This window comes from Oryzias latipes, chromosome 5 (genome assembly GCF_053564925.1).
Source record: "Oryzias latipes strain Hd-rR chromosome 5, Olatipes_Hd-rR_3.1".
In the NCBI taxonomy this organism is placed as follows: domain Eukaryota; kingdom Metazoa; phylum Chordata; class Actinopteri; order Beloniformes; family Adrianichthyidae; genus Oryzias; species Oryzias latipes.
The window spans coordinates 475,369-480,259 of NC_136241.1; the positions used below are offsets into that span (position 1 = coordinate 475,369).

The 4,891-nt window shown below is 35.0% G+C and overlaps 2 long non-coding RNA genes across 2 annotated transcripts; one reads left to right on the plus strand and one right to left on the minus strand.

Moving 5' to 3' along the window:
• Positions 1-2,005: 2,005 nt before the first annotated feature.
• Positions 2,006-3,166, plus strand: LOC144992280 (uncharacterized). The gene is made up of 2 exons (XR_013656151.1): positions 2,006-2,142; positions 2,894-3,166. It is a non-coding gene; the product is annotated as an uncharacterized LOC144992280 (long non-coding RNA).
• Positions 3,167-3,341: 175 nt separating this feature from the next.
• On the minus strand, positions 3,342-4,436 carry LOC144992279 (uncharacterized). Its single transcript, XR_013656150.1, has 3 exons — positions 4,300-4,436; positions 3,590-3,669; positions 3,342-3,511 (listed from the first exon to the last, which is right to left on the minus strand). It is a non-coding gene; the product is annotated as an uncharacterized LOC144992279 (long non-coding RNA).
• Between the last annotated feature and the right edge of the window lie 455 nt (positions 4,437-4,891).

Here is a 4,891-nt window from a genome sequence, read left to right on the forward strand (position 1 = left end):
TGACACTTTTGGCACTTTTGACTGACAAAATGATTTTTTAACAACAAATGCCCCCAAAAGTTTAAGTTCTCATTTGATGTTGAAGAAAGTGTTATTTTTTCTCAAGTTGTAAGTTGAATATTTAAAACAGTCCTACTCTGAGCATAAAATACTTTTTTGACACTTTTGGCCCTTTGACTGAAAAAATGATTTTTTTTTTGCAAAAAATGCACCCAAACGTCAAAGATCTCATTTGCAGTTCAAGAAAGTGTTATTTTTCTGTCACATTGTAAGTTGAAAATTCAAAACAGTCATACTCAGAGCCAAAAATGCTTTTTTGACACTTTTGGCACTTTTGACTGAAAAAAAGATTTTTTTAGGCAAAAAAGGCACCCAAGAGTCAAAGATATAATTTGCAGTTCAAGAAAGTTTTTTTTTTTTTCACGTTGTATGTTGAAAATTCACAACAGTCATACTCAGAGCCAAAAATGCTTTTTTGACACTTTTGACTGACAAAATGATTTTTAAGCTCAAAATCCACTCAAAAGTCGAAAATCTCATTTGCAGTTCCACAAAGTGTTATTTTGTCCACATTGTAAGTTGAAAATTCAAAACAGTCATACTCAGAGCCAAAAATGCTTTTCTGACACTTTTGACTGAAGAAATGATTTTTTTTTTTTTGCAAAAAATGCACCCATATGTCAAAGTTCTCATTTGCACTTCAACAAAGTGTTATTATGTCCATATTGTAAGTTGAAAATTATAAACAGTCATTTTCTGAGCATAAAATGCTTTTTTGACACTTTTGACTGAAAAAATTATTTTTAAGCACCAAATCCTCTCAAAAGTCAAAGTTCTCCTTTGCAGTTCAAGAAAGTTTTTTTTTTCCATGTTGTAAGTTGAAAATTCAAAACAGTCATACTCTGAGCAGAAAATGCTTTTTATGAAACTTTTGGCACTTTTGACTGACAAAATGATTTTTTAGCAAAAAATGCACCCAAAAGTCAAAGTTCTCATTTTCAGTTCAAGAAAGTGTTTTTTTTTCCATGTTGTAAGTTGAAAATTCAAAACAGTCATACTCAGAGCCAAAAACGCTTTTTTGACACTTTTGGCACTTTTGACTGAAAAAAAGATTTTTTAGCAAAAAATGCACCCAAAAGTCAAAGTTTTCATTTGCAGTTCAACAAAGTGTTATTATATCCACATTGTAAGTTGAAAATTATAAACAGTCATTCTCTGAGCATAAAATGCTTTTTTGACACTTTTGACTGAAAAAATGATTTTTAAGCACCAAATCCACTCAAAAGTCAAAGTTCTCCTTTGCAGTTCCACAAAGTGTTATTTGTCCACATTGTAGGTTAAAAATTCAAAACAGTCATACTCAGAGCCAAAGACGCTTTTATGACACTTTTGGCACTTTTGACTGAAAAAATGATTTTTTTAAGCAAAAAATGCACCCAAGAGTCAAAGATATAATTTGCAGTTCAAGAAAGTTTTTTTTTTCCAAGTTGTAAGTTGAGAATTCAGAACAGTCATACTCAGAGCCAAAAATGCTTTTTTGCCACTTTTGACTGACAAAATGATTTTTAAGCTCAAAATCCACTCAAAAGTCAAAGTTTTCATTTGCAGTTCAACAAAGTGTTATTATGTCCACATTGTAAGTTGAAAATTATAAACAGTCATTCTCTGAGCAGAAAATGCTTTTTTGACACTTTTGACTGACAAAATGATTTTTAAGCACCAAATCTATGGTGTCAAAATAGAGCCTAAAGTATTGCGCATCAAAACAGTAAAACCGCGCATCAAAACCCCAAATCTGCGAATCAAAATGCATAAATTGAGAACCAAAACCCACAATTTGCAACCAAAAGCCTTTCCCCAAAGCACAATCCTATTTCTCAGCTGCCGATTTGTTTTCTCGGCATTCTGAAATCCTGTTTTTGAGTTGCAGTTTTATTTTGAAACTGTCTTTTTGAGTTGCGCTTTTATTTTTTGAGTTGTGCTTTTATTTTTTGCGGTTTTGATTCTAAAACCTGTCGACACGTAAAAACAGCGACATGTCAGTCAAGGGGAGGGGAGGCGGGACATCCCTGATATCCAGAAGCTCATTGGCTACCGAATAAGACCGAGTCTTACGTCAACAGACCAGTTTAGAATGTGCCGGTAAGTTTCTCATGTTTTTCATATCTTTTACTATATTAAAATATCAAAATTGTACTTTATTTAACCAGAGGACGCCAGCACATTCAGATGAGGAGCTCCACAAGTAGCTGCTAGTGAAAAAAGATGTTAGAAAGTTAGATGTTGCATGACAAACTATCAGCATTGTTCTCCTGTGTTAGCATGCTAGCTAGCTCAATGCTAGCGGGGTATCCAGCTCTTTTCATGACTTTTGTGGATTAAACAAAGTACATTTTTTACCACAGTGTCAGGATCGGTCATGTCAACCTGGGAATAATTGCCCGTGGATTGTCACTATGGTTAATCAAATTGTTTTTTAAGAAGTACATTCATGTGTATATATAAGGTTTTTCAATATTTCCTTAGGGATTACACAGATGGATTGAACAACAAAGCAACATATTGCTGCAAGAAAGTGACACCTTTCCTAGTTTGGGATCAAGTTAATCCCTATTTAAAATAAATACATAAAAGAAACACAATTTTTATTTGAAGTACCAGAGCAAATTTCCCACAGGTGGGATCAATAAAGTTTTTCTGATTCTGAACTGTATTCCAAAATAATTTTCTCAACCTTAAAGATTGCAGGTTAACACAGGAAGTTACCTTTCACAATATGCAGCTACTGAGTAGCAATTAAGGTGTGTGTGTGTGTGTGTATATATATATAAATATATACACACACACACACACTCATTTTAACTGTCTTAAATACATTTTTCTTTGTGTGCAGGATGCTGTGGACATTGGACGACAGACTAACTTAAACCAGGCAGAGCAGGAAACTGTTGGAGTTGTTGTTCCCTCTGTGGCTTGTCCTCTCTCCTCTCAGACCTGTTCAACCCTTGTGGGACATCAGAAAACCATGGCCAAGACATTAACATTTATGTACTGATCTATGCATGTCATCACAGCAGGATGTAACAAAAACTAACAATGTGAACAGATCTCATCTGCCTTACAAAATACTGCCCCCCTTAAGAAAATAAATGGCTAATAATCACCACTGGTATTTTGTAAAGCTTCATTTTTTAATGTTTGACCATTGAATGTGTTTTGTACAAAAGACTGATGGTTTTGCAAAGATCTTTGAAACACAGAGTCAAGTGCATTAGGTTCTGTGAAATTCTGAACCACAATTCAGAGAAATTAAAATAACTGTTTTTAAAACTCCTTAAAAGACTTGAGGTGGAAAAGTCACTGTTTTCGTACAGGCACTAAGAAATGGGAAGCAGACAGTGTGGTCAAAATGGACAACTATTTTAAAGGCTTCTCTTTCAGTTGACAGGGGATGTCTGTGAGCCTGCTGGACAGCCTTTGCATCACACTGGGACGTCTTTGGGGCCTGCATCTGGAAAGAAACAAAAACAGCAAAGTTAATTAACCAAAAAAAGAAGAGAAAAATTAAGATTAAATTTTTTTTCATTACCTTAAAGAAGATGTAGACATCCACGTCGTAGCTGCCTCAGTATTCCTGCCTTTTTTGTTATGGTATGCATAACAACGGCCCTTATAGAAAACAACAGACATACAGCAATAGTCAATTTTAAAACCACCACCCAATTAAATATACTAATAATTCTATTGATGTCTAATACTGGAATAATTTTAAGTGGAATAAAACACGTTTTTGCTGGTCTGCTACAATTTACTCTGCTCTGGTTCACTCAAATACCGGACTTCTGCCAGTCTGCATAGTGCAGACGCATACATTTTGAATAATATGGCACAGCAATATTGTTTCTCTGTTCAATAATTCCCTCTGTCTGTAAACCCTGAAAAATATTGAGAAACCTTATAGGTTATAACATATTTGATTAACCCTAGTGACAATTCACGGACAATTATTCCCAGGTTTACATGACCGATCCTGACACTGTGGTAAAAAATGTACTTTGTTTAATCCACAAAAGTCATGAGAAGAGCTGGATACCCCGCTAGCATTGAGCTAGCTAGCATTCTAACACAGGAGAACAATGGTGGTAGTTTTTCATGCAACATCTAACTTTCTAACATCTTTTTTCACTAGCAGCTACTGGGGGAGCTCCTCATCTGAATGTGCTGGCGTCCTCTGGTTAAATAAAGTACAATTTTGATATTTTAATATAGTAAAAGATATGAAAAACATGAGAAACTTACCGGCACATTCTAAACTGGTCTGTTGACGTAAGACTCGGTCTTATTCGGTAGCCAATGAGCTTCTGGATATCAGGGATGTCCCGCCTCCCCTCCCCTTGACTGACATGTCGCTGTTTTTACGTGTCGACAGGTTTTAGAATCAAAACCGCAAAAAATAAAAGCGCAACTCAAAAAATAAAAGCGCAACTCAAAAAGACAGTTTCAAAATAAAACTGCAACTCAAAAACAGGATTTCAGAATGGCGAGAAAACAAATCGGCAGCTGAGAAATAGGATTGTGCTTTGGGGAAAGGCTTTTGGTTGCAAATTGTGGGTTTTGGTTCTCAATTTATGCATTTTGATTCGCAGATTTGGGGTTTTGATGCGCGGTTTTACTGTTTTGATGCGCAATACTTTAGGCTCTATTTTGACACCATACAAATCCACTCAAAAGTCAAAAATCTCATTTGCAGTTCCACAAAGTGTTATTTTGTCCACATTGTAATTTGAAAATTCAAAACAGTCATACTCAGAGCCAAAGACGCTTTTATGACACTTTTGGCACTTTTGACGGAAAAAATGATTTTTTTAAGCAAAAAATGCACCCAAGAATC